This window comes from Ursus arctos, unplaced genomic scaffold (assembly GCF_023065955.2).
Source record: "Ursus arctos isolate Adak ecotype North America unplaced genomic scaffold, UrsArc2.0 scaffold_4, whole genome shotgun sequence".
NCBI classification, from domain to species: domain Eukaryota; kingdom Metazoa; phylum Chordata; class Mammalia; order Carnivora; family Ursidae; genus Ursus; species Ursus arctos.
The window spans coordinates 50,340,990-50,358,924 of NW_026623056.1; the positions used below are offsets into that span (position 1 = coordinate 50,340,990).

General features: G+C 36.9%; 1 protein-coding gene across 2 annotated transcripts in view; it reads left to right on the forward strand.

Moving 5' to 3' along the window:
- DCBLD2 (discoidin, CUB and LCCL domain containing 2) overlaps nt 1-17,935 on the forward strand; it is a 688,558-nt gene that overhangs the window by 141,792 nt on the left and 528,831 nt on the right. For both annotated transcript variants that reach the window (XM_057306591.1, XM_057306590.1), the window contains one exon: nt 15,424-15,466. The gene's annotated coding sequence lies outside the window, so the exon portion shown is untranslated. The remainder of the gene's footprint in view (nt 1-15,423; nt 15,467-17,935) is intronic.

Below are 17,935 nucleotides of genomic sequence, written 5' to 3' on the forward strand. Positions count from 1 at the left end.
CTTTACACACGGTCTCGCACCACCTTCCCCCACCCCCCCGAGTGGCAACACAATAGGGAGGGATCTCACCAGACAGGCATTTCTCCTAGAGGAGTGAGGGTTGGTGCCTCACATTGGGCACCCTGGTCCCTTGGATCTGCACTGGAAAGATGAGCTCCCAGAATATCTGGCTCAGAAAGCCAGTGAGCAGGGCTGCTGTTTGGGGGGGAGGGCAGAGTACTATAGAAAAACTAAGATTCTCCTCTTAGAGGGCTTACATGTGGTCTCGCTTACCCCAAACTCAGTGAAAACAAGAGTTTGAAAAACATCTAGATTATGCGTAAGGGAGACTCTTTTGCTGATTTTGGAGCATTGGCTGGAGTGATGGGAGACAGTTGAGACATTCTGTCAAAACAAAGGTGCACAGACACTACTGTTGCACTCTCCACATAGTCTGTAGCACAAGTGGGTGACTTCAGATGTGGCAGCCTCTCACTACCTTGCTGGACAGGGAAGGGATGAGCATCATGCCACTTGCTGAGACCAGAGGGCATAGGCACTTGCAGCAGTCCCTGTTCCTTGGCTGGGGTGGGTGAATGTGAGTGGTCACAGGGTTCTTCTGTTCCCTAGCTAAAGTCTGTGAACATAGGTGGTTGTGACACTCACCTGCTCCATGGCTGGGGGCTGGTGAGCATGAGTAGGCACAGCATTCCCCCATTCCCAGCCTGAAGTCAGCATGTGCAAACAAACAATGCACTCTCTTGCTGCATTGGTAAAGCCCACAGGAACACATAGTTAAGACATTTTCCTGTTTTTCTGAAGCTGGAGAGCATGCCTCACCCACTATACTCTCTAGCTGCCTAAAGCCAGCAGTTGCACACAATCTGCACAGGGGACATCCCTTGATGGCCTGGCCCTAGTGGCCAAGAGGGCTGGTGTTCCAGAGTTACACAGGACTGTAACAATTGGAAAGATAGCTCTTGGCACATTGCCATCTCCAGGGCTCTGGACAGACAGTGGACTGAAACACAACACCAGTCTTCTTGTGGAAAAGGCCTGCTTATTTAGCCTGGAGCGTCAGTCTGAGGGAGAGGCTCCAGGTTTCCCACACATCTGGAGGCTAAGGAGACACTCTGAGGGAATGTAAACAGGGAGACACCATCCATGTTCACTCTTTTGGCCTCACTACAGCTTGACAAGACTTCCCAGAAAGGAGCTTATACACTCATCTGGAGCCCTGATTTTTGTAACTATTACCCAGGGGACACCTCCAGATCCTCTGGTCTGGAAGTCAACAGGGATTACAATTGTGACCCCACAAAAATGTATATATTTCCACTCTAAAAGCTGCTGCCTGACAGCCTAGTTTCCAGTCAGCCTGAAACTAGGTGCTGAGATTCCTCTTCTTGGATGACTGACAGGTGTTGGCATACCCTCAAAAACAGGTGTGTATCAAGAGTAAGTCAGATGGTTTAGATAATCACAAAAGTCTAAGAGTTAGGGCAAGGTTAAATACAATACCTACACAAGGCCACTGCTTGAAGACTGAGAGAAGTAACCGTTTCACTTAATACATAGAAATAAACCCAGAGAGTCAAGCAAAATGAGAAAATAGAGAAAGATGTTCCAAATAAAAGAGCAAGATAAAACCTCAGAAAAACACATTATGATATGGAAATAACTAACCTACCTGGTAAAGAATTCAAAATAATGGTCGTAAAGATTCTCACTGAACTAGGGACAAGAATGGATGAACACAGAACAGCAGTCAACAGAGATGAAGAATTAAAAAACAACTAAAAATTCATGAAAAACATTCAGCAGCAGGGTAGATGAAGTTGAATTATGGATCAGTATACTGGGAGACAAAGCAATGGGACTCACACAGATAGAACATAAAAGAAAAAAAGAATTAAAAAAAAAAAGGTGGTTTAAGGGATGTCTTGGACAATATTAAGCAGAGTAACATTCATATGATAGGAGTCTCAGAAAATGAAAGAGAGAGAGAAAGGGTTAGAAAACTTATTTGAAGAAATAATGGCTGAAAAATTCCTTAAAGTAGGGAAGGAAATAGAAATCTGGCCCAGGAAGCCCAGAGAGTGACAAATAAAATTAAGACAAATAGAAACACAAGATGACACATACATTAAAATGTCAAAAGTAATAGAGTCTTAAAAGTAGCAAGAAAAAAAAATGTTACATAGAAGGGAAACACCCCACAAGGCTATCAGATTTCTCAGCAGAAACTTTGCAAGCCAAAAGGGAGTGATATGACATATTCAAAGTGCTGAAGGGAAAAAACTTCCAACCAAGAATAATCTACCCTGTAAGTTTATTGTTCATATTTGAAGGAGAAATAGAGTTTTCCAAACAAGCAAAAGTTAAAGGAGTTCATCACTACTAAACAGGTCTGATAAGAAATAGTATAGGGAAATCTTTAAGCTGAAAAGAAATGGTATTAATTAATAATAAGAAAACATATGACACTAAAAATCTCACAGTAAAAGGTAAATGTTCAGTAAAGGTAGTGTATTAATCACTTACAATGCTGATAAAAAGATTAAAAGGAAAAGTAGTAAAATTAAAACTGTAATAATTATTTAAGAGATGCATAAAAATATGTAAAATGTAACATATAAACATAGTGGGGTGGAGTAAATGTGTAGAGTTTTGGAAAACATTCAAATTTAAGTTGCTATCAAGTTAGAATAGACTGTTGCATACATTGGATGATATATGTGAACCTCACAATAACCAGAAAACAAAAATTATAGTAAATACACAGAAAAAAAAGATAAAGGAATCTAAACACAACACTAAAGAAAGTCATCAAAACACAAGGGAAAATAAAAAGATAAAAAGATAGAGTCAGAGGAACTACAAAAACAGCCAGAAAACAAAGTAGCAATAAGTACATACCTATCAATAATTATTTTAAGTATAAATGGACTAAATTCTCCAATAAAAGACAGAGTGACTGAATGGATAAGAAAAAATAAGACTATCAACAGATTGAAAAGGAAAAATTGACAGCAATCCAATAATAGTAGGGGATTTTAACACCCCACTTAATGAATGTATCGGACAGAAAATCAATAAATAACACTGACATTAAATGACACATAAGACCAGATGGACTTAGTAGATATATACAGAACATTCCATTCAAAAGCAACTGAATACAAATTCATCTCAAGTGCACATGAAACATTCTAGTGATCTAACAAGTCTCAATAAATTCAAGTAGATCGAAATCATATCAAACATCTTTTCCAACCACAATGGTATAAAACTTGAAATCAACTACAAGAAGAAAATTAAAACTACAAATACATAGAGTTTAAACATATTACTGAAAAACTAATGGGTCATAGAAGAAATCAAAGGAGAAATGAAAAATACCTGGAGACAAATGAAAACAAAAATATAATATACCAAAATCTAGGGGATGCAGCAAAAGTGGTTCTAAGAGGAAAGTTCACAGCAATATAGGTCTACCTCAAAAAGCAAGAGAAATCTCAAACAATTTAACTTTACACCTAAGGGAACTAGGGAAAGAACAAATGAAGCCCAAAGTTGGTAGAAGGAGGAAATAATAAAGATCAGAATAGAAATAAACATAATAGAGACTAAAAAGACAATAGAAAAGGGAACATAGAAATAGAGAATAGACAATGGAAATAAGACAATAAAAATGAAACTTAGAGTTAGTTCTTTAAAAAGCTAAAATTGATAAACCTTTAGCTAGACAAACCAAGAAAAAAGAGGGCTCAAATAGAATCAGAAATGAAAAAGATGTTACAACCAATACAACAGAATTATGAAAAATTATGACTACTATGAGTAATTATATTCCAACTAATTGGACAATGTTGAAGAAATGGACATATTCATAGAAATCAAATATTTCCAACAAACAAGGTCCAGGATCAGATGGCTTCAGTGGTGAATTCTACCAAACATTCAAAGAAGATATAATAACTCTCTTTCTCAAACTCTTTCAAAAAATTGAAGAGGAAAGAGAGCCTCCACACTTATTTTATGAGGCTAGCATAACTCTGATATCAAAACCACACAAGGATACCACAAACATAAAAAAGGAAATTGCAGGCCAATATCTCATATGAACATAAATGAAAAAATTCTGAACAAAATATTATTCAACAACAAATTCAACAACACATTAAAAAGATTGTACACCATGATCAGTGGGATTTATTATAGGGATGCAAGGATGGTTCAAAATCCACATATCAATCAACATGATACACCACATTAACAAAATGAAAAATAAGAGCTATATCAATAGATGCAGGAAAAGAATTTCACAGTTTATGATAAAAAGTCTCAACAAAGTTGGGTATCAAGGAAACATACCTCAACATAATAAAAGCCATATATAACAAGTCACAGCAAATATGGTGTGGCTCAGTGGTGAAAAGCTCAAAGCTTTTCTGGTAAGATCACGAATAAGACAAGGATTTCCACTATCCCAACTTTTATTCAACATAGTGTTGGAAGTCCTTGCCAGAACAATTAGGCAAAAAAGAGAAATAGAAGTCATCCAAATTGGAATGGAGTGAGTGAAACTGTCACTATTTGCAGATGATATGATGCTATATAGAAAACCCTAAAGCTTCCACCAAAAACTGTTAGAACTAATAAGTGAATTCATTAAAGTTGCAGGATACAAACAATGAACAAAAGTCTGTTGCATTTCTATACACTAATAACAAGTCATTAGAAAAATTAAGAAAAACCATTACATTTACAACTGCATCAAAAAGAAGTAAAATACCCAGAGGTAAATTTAACTAAGCAGGTTGAAAACCTACCCTTTGAAAACTATAAGATACTGATGAAAGAAATTGAAGATGACACAAATAAATGGAAAGATGTTCTGTGCTTATGAATTGAACACATTAGTATTGTTAAGATGTTCATACTACCAAGGCAATCTATAGATTCAATGCAATGCCTATCAAAATTCCAATGACATTTTCACAGATCTAGAACAAATAATTCTAAAATTTGTATGGAACTACACAAGAACCTGAATAGCCAAAACAATCTTGAGAAAGAACAAAGCTGGAGGTATCACACGACCAGGTTTCAAACTATACTACGAAACTATAGTAATCAAAATAGTACGGTATTGACAATAAAAAACAGACATGTAAATTAATGGAATAGTATAATGAGCCCAGAAATAAACCACACCTATATGGTCAATTTTTGACAAAGGAAGCATGAATATATAATGAGGAAAGAACAGTCTCTTCAATAAATGGTGTTGGGAAACTGGACAGTAACATGCAAAAGATTGAAACTGGACAACTTTCATATACCATACACAGAAGTAAACTCAAAATGGGTAACGACTTGAATGTAAGACCTGAGACCATAGAACTCCTGGAAGAAAATGTAGGCAAATAAGCTTCTTTGCATCAATCTTAGATAATTTTTTTTAATCTGATCCTAAAAGCAAGGGAAACAAACACAAAAATAAGCAGTTACAACTATATCAAACTAAAAAGTTTCTGCACAGTGAAAGAATCCATCAACAAAACAAAAAGACAACCTGCTGAATGGGAGAAGGTATTTGCAAATCATGTATCTGATAAGGGGTAAATATCTAAAATATATAAAGAACTCATACAACTCAAAACCAAGATTAAAATTGATCTGATTAAAAATGGGCATAGGATTTGAATAGACATTTTCCAGAGAAGACATACAGATGGCAAATAGACATATGAAGAGATGCTGAACATCATTAGTCATCAGGGAAATGTAAATCAAAACTATAATGAGATATCACCTCATACCGGTCAGAATGGCTAAAATTAAAAAAACAAGAAATAATAAGTGTTGGAAAAAGTGCGGAGAAAAGGGAACCTTTTAGGCATTCTTGGTGGGAATGTAAATTGATACAGCCACTGTGGAAAACAGTATGGAGTTTCCTCAAAAAATTACAAGTAGAGCTACCATATGGTCTAGCAATTCTATTACTGAGTATCTGTCTGAAGGAAGGAAGACACTGAAAAGATACATGGACCCCTATGTTCATTACAGCATTATTTACAATAGCTCAGATATGGAAACAACATAAACATCCATCAATAGATGAATGGATAAAGAAGATGTATATATGTACATATACATACATACACACACACACACATACACACAATAGAATATACTAAGCCATAAAAATTAATGAAATCTTGCTATTTCCAACCTAATGGATGGAACTGGAGGATATTAAGTGAAAGAAGTCAGAGAAATTCAAATACCATGTGATTCCACTTATATGTGGGATAAAAAAAAAAACTTAGGCTCATAGGTACAGAGAGCAGATGGTGGTTGCCAGAAATATTGGGGTTACATTTAGCAAACTGCACCCAGTTTGTATAAGCTTCCAGTTATAAATGGGTCATGGGGATATAATGTATAGCATGAGGAATATAGTTAATAATATATTAATTTTGTATATTGACAAATGGTAACTAGACTTACTGTGGTGACCATTTCACAATGTATACATTATATACAATGTATCAAAATGTCAAATCACTGTGTTGTATACCTAATATAATATTGTATGTCAATTATACCTCAATAAATTTAAAAAAATTAAGTCAGTCACAAAACAAGAGCAGAAAGGCAAAACGCAGTGAGATACAAGTCAGTATCTCCTTCCCAGTATTACTAGCTCTCAGTGTGGAGAAGGGGGCAGAGCTGCTTAAAACTATTAGACTGTGACGCATTTTTGGTTAATTTCTCCTTTACAGACTTTTAGGGAGGTAACTCTCCACTTGCAAAACCCACAGACTAGACTATGGATTTCCCTCCTCTCTGTCTTTCCTTTGGAATGGAGACTAGAGTCCAGAGTCAAGACCTGAGAAAACAGGGCGTTACAGAATGGGCAGGTACACCCTCTGGAAAGCTGAGGCTATGTATAACTAGAACTTGATTTTAGGATTTCAGAGGATAAGGGCATATGGTCATCATAATCGACTTCCAGATACACAGAGATACGTGCAATCCAATGCCCTTTAAAGTTGGGCATCGCCTAAAAGTGACTAGAGGTGGCCAATGAAGTGGGAGTGGGAGTGGCATGTATCCCTTGTAGTCTCAGTGAACTGGTAGGGGACTCTCCTGCTCTCTGTCTCACTGCCATGCTGACCAAGGGGGCCATGTGTTTTAGATCATGTGGCCAGAGAGTAGAGACCCTGAGCCTGGATTGCAGGAGGGACAGTTGCCCTGCAGAGTATCCTAGACTGCAGATGATTTTTGTGTGAACGAGAATCAACCTTTGTGGTATTGGGTGGGGTAGCATAGCAGCGTAACAGCCTATGCTGAACAGTACAGGGCATATGGAAGAATACGTCTGCTCTCCTCTTGGTGGCTTCCTTACACTCTGCCCACTTCTTAGCAGCCAAACCACTGCAGAGTGAGTGTCCCACTTCTCTTTTGTTTTTCCTCTATCCCAAACCCAGAGTAGCAGCTGTGTGGAGGGTTGCAGCTGTTGGAATTGAAGGAAGGAAATGGCTGCTCCTCTTCCCTTTGGAATTAGTTTTGTCACATAAGTGGTTTACACAGTGGTGGTCTCCACAGATGCCAGGCATGTGTTCTCAGGTGCTTCCCCTATTTCACATGCATCCCACCCTACCCCCATTCCAATGCATAGACAGGAGCCACGGACCCCCCACAGAGCCAGGAGGCATTGTAGCACTTTAGGAGGCCCAGGTTGCTCTTTGGAAACTAGCAGACCTGATGTGCGCCACCCACACACCCAGCTGTTGTACAACTGATGTAGCCACAAGCAAAGAGAATCGTCAGAGCTATTTCCTGGCAGGGATGATGAATGTGGTTTGGTCTTTTTTTCTCTCCCGGAGTATGAAAATCATGTATCTCAAGTGATTTAGAAAGGGATAATGTGCCTGAAAGATAGTTGAAGTTATTCCTGTGAGTTTACTTACCATTATGTCTTTATTCTGAGTTTTCCTCACGTATGCTCTATCCCTGAAGCTTCTAGCATTTGTATCACAATCTTGATATGGACATCATTTTGGTTTATTTAGTTGTATGTAATCATAGTTTAATGTAATTTTTCATATCATTCATTTAAAAACCTATTGTCATTTAAAAATGTTTAAAATAGAATAATTACATTTTGCAGGCTGATTAAAAGATGATAACATTTTTTAAAAGTTCAAATCTCGGGTCATCTAGGGGCTCAGATGGTTAAGCATCTGCCTTCGGCTTAGGTCATGATCCCAGGGTCCTGGGATGGAGCCCTGCATCAGACCCCCTGCTCAGCAGGGAACCTGCTTCTCCCTCTTCCTCTGGCTGCCACTCCCCCTGCTTGTGCTTGCTCGCTCTCTCTGTCAAATAAATAAAGTCTTTAAAAAAAAAAAAACAAAATAAAAGTTCAAATCTAAAAATGGAGATTTTAAAATATATTACTAAAACATACCTTCTGAAGAAAGTTGTGATCCTTTATTATTGATTGATTGATTGATTGTCTTTACCAAAACAACAGGTCTATGATTAGGAGAAGTGTATTATAGTATTCCAACATGTCTAAGCCATTGCTTGTTAGAAATATTGATGTTCATTCAATTAGTTAAAAATATAGGCAGATCCTATTGAAATCATCTTCAGTTTTATATTCACTTTAATCCAAGAGATGGGAAAATTTTGTCAGGTTTATTTTATTTGAACTTACTTTGATAATAAGAGTTAAAGATTTTTGCTCCCTCCTAACTAAATTACATTTAAAACAATTTCTTGTACAAAATCCTCGCTTCACATTTCTGACCCAGGGTGGGGGAGAATCTAACCAGAAATCAGAGGACAGAGACCATTCTGAACTTGAGTGTAATTAATTACATTTTCTATTAGGTGTGATAACCCAATTAATTGTGGTGATGAGCACAACCACTGTGGTAGGGTTTGGATGAATTATCATTTATGTTGAATTGAGAGACATAAATGTACCTCTATGTGTCCAGTCCTTGTTTACTCAAATTTTTTCTTTGGAAATTCAGTCCCGACTCTATAGGGTAAATTCCAGATGAAAATTATAATATAAATATTAAGTTAAAACACAGATTTTGGCCAGATCTACTCTTAGTTCTGCTCAAACAGCCTTTGTGGTTTTGATAGGAAACCTTGCCAGCACATGTGTGGACAAGATTTGGCCGGAGTGGCTAGATCTGAGTGGTCATCATGTACAGAGATGGAAATTGCTTAGTCCATTAATGAATTCTCAGATCATTCACTACAGGGATCTTTTTGTTTGGGGCTGCCAGTCAAGACTAAGAAAGCCCAAAGGGACTCTGAAATCTATAAAATGAAGCACCCAACCTCTGAGGCTGGATGAGAATCTAGGTGCAATAATAGAGTATGTCTTAAACTCTATTTATTCTTAGAGAGTTTGCCAAAGATTAATACTTCTCTGAAGTCTCTAAAGGAAGGATTGTCTAGCTTGTCTCAACAGGAAGAATTGGTCTTAAAACTGTGACCTGTGGAGGCATTTGAGACTGGGGGAGGAGAGGAAAATAAGAAGGTTCTCATAACTGCAGCCATTCCTATCCCTCCTCTTAGATCTCCTTACACAGATGACTCTCCATGAAAGTTTCTTCTACTGGTTTATTTTTCTGTGTCATAGACTGAAATATTTGTTGAAAAGCTTATTAGCAGTAAGCTGCCAATGAGCCTTTGAATGTTTAAATAATAGTCTTAAGGAAAATCCTTAATTAAGAGCAGTCCGTACTAAAATTTCATGGATTCAAAAAGACTCTGTTGACCTATTCCATTGAGTATTAGTACTGGATTGGAATAAAGTAAGTCTACCAGTTAAGATAGGCTGAGTTATGCTTTATAACAAAGAACTGTAAAATTTTAGAAGTTTAGAACATTTGCTCACATTACATGTCCACTGTAGGTTGGTGTCAGGGTAGTGGTGGTGGAGGAGAATCTGTTCATTGTCTTCCATCAGGAAACAGGATAGTGGAGACTACATGTCCACACTGCCAGATTGTCAAATTAAAAAGAAAACAAAGGGGGGGAGCAAAAAAGAAGAGAGCAGAACATACACTGATTGTTTTTTTTTAAGATTTTTTTTATCTGACACAGAGAGAACAAACACAAGCAGGGGAGCATCAGGCAGAGGGAGAGAGAGAAGCAGGCTCCCCTCTGAGTAGGGAGCCCAATGTGGGGCTCTGTCCCAGAACCCAGGGATCATGACCTGAGCCAAAGGCAGACATTTAACCGACTGAGCCACCAGACGCCCCCATATACAGATTCTTAAAGCTTCTTCTTAGTATTGACACACAACACTTTTGCTCACATTCCATTGGCTAAACATATTTAATAGCCACACCTAACTTCAAGAGCAGGAGTATAGTCCTATGAAATTCCAGGAAGGAGAACTAAAAGTATTTGGTAAACAACATAAATGACAACCACACTGAACTTTTTAATTCATGCTAATCCACCTAAACCCAGTAAATGATGAAGCATGTTTTAATTAGGAACTCGTTTGTCAGGTACTTGGGTCTCATAGATACATCTAGATTTCAACCTGTACTTCTGGATAGTTGGTCCTTCATAGGCATGAAAATGACCTTAGATGTAGTAGTGGAGGGGTGCCTGGGTGGCACAGCGGTTAAGCGTCTGCCTTCGGCTCAGGACATGATCCTGGAATTATGGGATACAGCCCCACATCAGGCTCCTCGGCTATGAGCCTGCTTCTTCCTCTCCCACTCCCCCTGCTTGTGTTCCCTCTCTCGCTGGCTGTCTCTATGTCTGTCGAATAAATAAAAATAAAATATTAAAAAAAAAAAAGATGTAGTAGTAGAGGTTAAAGAAACATATGATTAGCCAGCACTAGAGGTGGCCTGTGGGGGCATGTTCAGAAGGGGCTGAGGAATAAGTATGTACAAGAAAATAATTCTAGTATAGTAAAAAAGGAGACAGTGCTTGAAGTTAGAAGACCATTTTTAAGCCCTAACTTTGGAACATACCAGCTAAGTAATTATGTGTCCATTGTTTACCCTTTAGGAGCCCTAGTTTCTCCACCTGAAAGATAAATAATCAAATGGATCTTACATGTTAAGTACTTCGTGACTTATAAGCACTATGTAACTATCAGGAAGGAAGAATACTGTTATTCTGAGCCCTGGGGTTGTCTGAGCTGAGTCCAGGTTTTAATGAGTCCCCAATTTTGTCTCAGAAAATAGAACTGGTATTTGGTATGGCACTAACTCATATCATTTTTATACATCAGCAACTCCAATTTTAAATCTATATAATGTAATAATAATAAAGATAACACTTTACAGAATTATTTCACACCACAACACTAAAAGTTCGTACCAGTTGCCATCACTGAATAGAGAAAAAGTCTCTAAGAAACCAGGTGAGAAATAAAGTAACCAAACAGAAAACAAAATCTGAACAGGAAATTAACATAAAATGAACTTCACTGGAGGAAGGCAAAGTAAAAAATAGACCAAAATGTAAGTTGCTCTATCTTTGCATCAGATGTTATAACCTTATAAGACTATACATTATGTGCAAACTCCTTTTCTTATTATTTCACTAAATTTTGAATATTTAGAAGCTCTTTGCTCATTCAAAACAGTATTGTGGGATTGCTAATTGCAAATTTAGGTTCTGGAAACTTTTTGGGGTTATATTTAAGTTTAAAGTCTTTCTTTCCTTTTTTTCTTTTTCACTCTCCTCTTTGTTCCTTCTACACTTATTAACTATAGTTAACTATAGTTAGTTTATAGTTTCATATAAAGTGCTGACTAGGAAGGTCATTGTGCTTATATTTTCCCTACCTTAGAAGATGCAAAAGCTAGAGAGAGTAATGAGGTGGAGATTGTAATGTATGAATAGTATGCTACAAGAGCAAGGAAAAGAAAGTATCTGACTTTGTTGAGGGAGGACAGAAAAAGATTCATATAGAAGATGACATTTGAATTGGGTTCACTGTGTAAGAAAGAAGGGTGGGGAAAGAAATTGCAGGTAGAAGAAACAGCTTGTGCTACAGCACAGTAATGAGGAATAGCATTATGCATCTTAAACGTCAAGTGACTTAAAGTTCTTGAAAAGCAGGATGTTTGTGGAGAGGTGAGATTATAAAGATAGGCAGGAGCCTGACTATGGTGGGTTTTGTAGGCCATGGCCAAGGAATTTGTGGGGTATCCTAAGTGGACTTTAAGCTGATAAAAAAAAAAGGCTAACATTTTTATTTAAGGAACATCAATACTACCCACAAATAGAAAAAAATAACTTTTAATCTCAATTTGTGAATTGCCATAAAATGAACCCACCACTTTGGTTCATTTATGTGATCAGGATGATCTTCATAAAACAGCAAATTCCCTGTCCTTATCTTCAAGTCATTTCATGAAAGTACCAGTCCCTCTTAGGGAACCTAGTCCACACACCCAGTATTTAACTCTGTTTTAACTTTGAGCACAATTCATTTCTTGTAATTGTTACAAGCACACAGACATAGGGAATGTCCTTGAGATTTTTCCATTGTGTAACCCAGTGCTGAAAGCTTTCAAAATGCATGGAACTGGCATGTAGTTTCTCTTTTTTAATGTCATCTCAGTATTGCCAACAACTCTAAGTGCTGAACAAGCTAATTTTTTTTTTAATTTTAATGATTTTTTATTATATTATGTTAGTCACCATACAGTACATCCCCGGTTTCCGATGTAAGGCTCGATGATTCATTAGTTGTGTATAACACCCAGTGCACCATGCAATACGTGCCCTCCTTACTACCCATCACCGGTCTGTCCCATTCCCCCACCCCCTCCCCTCTGAAGTCCTCAGTTTGTTTCTCATAGTCCATAGTCTCTCATGTTTCATTCCCCCTTCTGATTACCCCCCCTTTCTTTATCCCTTTCTTCCCCTACCAATCATCCTAGTTCTTATGTTCCATAGATGAGAGAAATCATATGATAGTTGTCTTTCTCTGCTTGACTTATTTCACTTAGCATTATCTCCTCCAGTGCCGTCCATGTTGTAGCAAATGTTGAGAACTTGTTCTTTCTGATAGCTGAGTAATATTCCATTGTATATATGGACCACAACTTCTTAATCCAGTCATCTGTTGAAGGGCATCTCGGCTCCTTCCACGATTTATCTATTGTGGACATTGCTGCTATGAACATTGGGGTGCATATGGCCCTTCTCTTCACTATGTCTGTATCTTTGGGGTAAATACCCAGTAGTGCAATGGCTGGATCATAGGGTAGCTCAATTTTTAACTTTTTAAGGGACCTCCACACTGTTTTCCAGAGTGGCTGTACCAACTTGCATTCCCACCAACAATGTAGGAGGGATCCCCTTTCTCCACATCCTCTCCAACAATTGTTGTTTTTTGCCTTGTCTATTTTTGCCATTCTAACCGGCGTAAGGTGGTATCTCAGTGTGGTTTTGATTTGAATTTCCTTGATGGCTAATGATTTTGAACATTTTTTCATGTGTCTGTTAGCCATTTGTATGTCTTCATTGGAAAAGTGTCTGTTCATATCTTCTGCCCATTTTTTGATTTGTTTATTTGTTTCTCGTGTATTGAGTTTGAGAAGTTCTTTGTAGATCTTGGATACCAGTCCTTTATCTGTAGTGTCATTTGCAAATATATTCTCCCATTCCGTGGGCTGCCTCTTAGTTTTTCTGACTGTTTCCTTGGCTGTGCAGAAACTTTTAATCTTGATGAAGTCCCATAAATTCATTTTATCTTTTGTTTCTCTTGCCTTTGGGGATGTGTCATGAAAAAGGTTGCTTTGGCCGATGTCGTAGAGGTTGTTGCCTATGTTCTCCTCTAGAATTTTGATGGATTCCTGTCTCACATTGAGGTCTTTCATCCATTTGGAGTTTATTTTTGTGTATGGTGTGAGATAGTGGTGAAGTTTCATTCTCTTGCATGTAGCTGTCCAATTTTCCCAGCACCATTTATTGAAGAGACTGTCTTTTTCCCACCGGATGTTTTTTCCTGCTTTATCAAATATTAGTTGCCCAAAGAGCCAAGGGTCCATTTCTGGGCTCTCTGTTCTGTTCTATTGGTCTATGTGTCTGTTTTTGTGCCAGTACCATGCTGTCTTTGTGATCACAGCTTTGTAGTACAGCTCGAAATCCGGCATTGTAATGCCCCCAGCTTTGTTTTTCCTTTTCAACAGTTCCTTGGAGATTCGGGGCCTTTTCTGTTTCCATACAAATTTAAGGACTGTTTGTTCCAGTTCTTTGAAAAATGTCATTGGTATTTTGATCGGGATAGCATTGAAAGTGTAGATTGCTCTGGGTAGCATGGGCATTTTAACTATGTTAATTCTTCCGATCCATGAGCATGGAATATCTTTCCATCTTTTTATGTCTTCCTCAATGTCTTTCAAGAGTGATTTATAGTTTCTAGAATATACGTCCTTTACGTCTCTGGTTAAGTTAATTCCGAGGTAACGTATGGTTTTTGGTGCTATTGTAAATGGGATGGATTCCCTAATTTCTCTTTCTTCGGTCTCGTTATTCATGTATAGAAATGCAACTGATTTCTGAGCATTGATTTTGTATCCCGCCACATTACTGAATTGTGAACAAGCTAATTTTTGATACCAAAGAACCAAAGGTAATATTGTCTTAATTTTTCAGAGTGAGTTCAGTTTGTTACATGTTATGATAATAAATATCTTTGGAAAAAAACAAGCATAAAGTAATGAACATGATCCAGAATGCATTAGCAAGCTGGAAACATTTTGGTCATTGTAGCTGAATGCTTTAAAACAGAACTCAGTAATACATGCTCTCTTTTCTGTAACATTTAGACAGTCTCTTTATAGGCTAGAATATGCTTATGGTTTATTTAGATTTAATATGAGTTGTAAGAATTGGGTATTTTGGGGGGTATGCAATCTTGATTAACTATATGACTGTAATTCATACTGTTTTTTTTCATTAAAAATGGGTAAGACTAATAAGATCAGTAGTGCCTCTTAACTATCTCCTGAATGTCCTTGTATTCTGATGTTTCTGGGATATTATATCAGATTCTGTAGAAGGTTAATAATAAAAAAGCAAAACTTGAAAAATGGTTGTTAGATTTAGTGAGTAGAGGGGGAATACTTGAGAGTGAAATTTTAGTTGAGTATAGGCAAGAGCCAGATAATGTTGTAGAATGATGAGGAAAAGATTAATCTGATTTCTTCTTATCTCTATAAGTTCTTTGTTTATTTCACTCTTACCCTGTTTTTATTAAACTTTGGTTTCTACAGGTCACAGCTTAAATGGAAAATGATTAATTCTTGCCATTTGAAATTGTAAGGACTTGGATTTGGTTTATGTAATAGAGTTGAAGAAATACTTGGCTAGTGAGTTCACTCACTCCCCAACTCATCTCCCCTTACCTTTCCATAGGGAGAGAAGACAAAGACTCTAAAATGATGGGAGAACTCCTGAGGTGAGCTGATTTTTTTCTCTTGTGAACATTTGCTGGACCCTGGGAATTTTTCCCTTTGAGGCACTTAACTGACTCAGGGCATGACCTGCAGATTGTACTTGATTTAGGCATTAAGATACTTACAGGGAAGAAGAAAAGCCATCAAAATGTTGTTGTGTGTTAGCAGTGTCAGGAGGCTGGAGACACAAACTGGAAACCTTAGGGGCTTCTTGGTTATATATAACTAGTTCACGCCATGTGACATTGGCTCAATTTTAGATCTGTAACAGCCGTGGAGATGAGAAAGACCAAAACTTCAAAAAGGCAGAGTGAAATCTAAGGGAGAGGGGGCCTGCCTTAAGCACTCCATTAGTCTTTCAGTCAAGATGTTTGCTAGATGATTAAGATGCCCAGCGTAGGGAGCTGAAGAGCTGGGCTGGAAACTTACGAATGTCTGAGCTGGAAGTCCTACAGTATTTCAGGATTGAGGAGAAAGAGACCAATTTGTTTCTCTCTCAGTAAGCTTGAGATGGCCATTCCTAAGCAAGTAGGCTGAAACAGATGTCCACTGAGACTTACTCTGAAATCCAGCTCTGACCTAGGTCAATTTCTGATTGGCTAGAATGATCAGCCTCTTATCCTAGCTGCATAACAGAGAAAAAGTGTGTGCATGGGGGAACCTTTCTGTCGAAAGATAAAATGATTGAGATCCTCCTCATTTCTTTTATACTCAGTGTCTGACACACAATAAAATATTACTCTACATACAAAAATACATAAAAATACAATTGATGATCAGGAGGAGAAAGATGGAAACTAGTAGCAGACCAATAGATGATTCAGATATCAGAGTTACTAATCTATTCTTTGAAATTACTATGATTAATATACTACATACATTAGAGAAGATGGAAAAAAGTATGGAGAATTTCTTTAGGGAACTATACTCTGTAAAAAAAAAAAAAGAAACATAGACAATCTAGAATAAGAAAAAATAATATATTTTTAAAGATTTTATTTATTTATTTATTTGGAAAGAGAAAGGGAGAGCACAGAGGGAGAGTGAGAAGGAGAGCAGATTCCCCACTGAGCAGAGAGACCAATGTGGGGCTTGATCCCAGGACTCTGAGATCATGACCTGAGCTGAAGGCAGATGCCTTAACTCACTGAGCCACCTGGGTGCCCTACAATATGTTGAAGTAAGAACTCAATGAGTGGATTTAGGAGTATATTGGAGAGAAAAGTATACAGGAAAAGTGAATTGAAAGACAAGTCAATAAAAATATACAATATGAAGCATATAGAAAAAAATAGAAAAAAATTAATGGAGATGTGTGTGCAGAGGTCTAACATACATATAATAGGAGTCACAGAAGGAAAATGAGAGAAATTGGGGGGAAATTGTTACTTAAATTTTCCAAAGCATATGAAAGATATCAACTGAGAGATTCAGGAAAATCTGGGAATCCCAAGTTGAAGATAAACAAAGAAAAGCATACCCAAGTACATCATAAAATCTTCTGAAAACCAAATATAAAGATAAAAGTTAAAATCAGTACCTTTAAAAACAATTCACCAGGACTTAAATATAAGTTTTCAACAGAAAAGATGAAAACTAAAAGACAATGAAATAACATCTTTAAAATGTTGAAAGAAAATAACAGCCAACTTACAATTTTATACAAAAAAAGTTCTTAAAAAATGAAGATAAAGTTAGTTTCAGTCAAAGGAAAAAATGAGGGAATATGTCCCTAGGAGGCCACTTTTGTAAAACTATTCAGATAGAAAAAGGATTCCAAATGAAACATGGAAATACAAGAGGAAATTGTGAACTCCAGGGTAGTAAATGTGGGCCATATAAAACAGTTGTAATATCATATATATATATATATCTCAAATGAATTATAATGAAAGTACAACATGTCAAAAATTATATTGCTGCAGCTAATACAATGCTTAAAAAGAATTGCAGCAACATAATGTTTTATATCTTTCCATTATTATTCAGTTCAAAATGGTCCCTAATTTCTTAGGGAGTTGAATTCTACTATGGTCAGAGAATATTTCTGTATATGGGAAAAGAAAAAGGACTAAAAATCACTTTACTTACAACTTAAGAAGGTACAAAACAAAGACCAAATCAAAAGTAAGGAACATGTAAGGAAAGAAGTCATAAAGAGCAGAAATAAAAAATAATATAAAAGAAAAATCAACAAAGTTAAGCATTGGTATTTTGATAAAATTCATAAAATTAATAAACTTCTCACAATAGTGATCATGAAAAAAAAAGTCCCACAAATTTTCAAAAGTGAAAATGTATAGATCATAATACATCAAATGGGATATAACATGAACACTTTCCCAATAAATTTGATGATTTGGAGGAGATGGATTAGTAATTCAAAAACCTGACAGCTTAATAAATTTGCCACAAGAAGAAGGGGAGCTCGGCTGGCTCAGTTGGTGGGGCATGTGACTCTTAATCTCAGG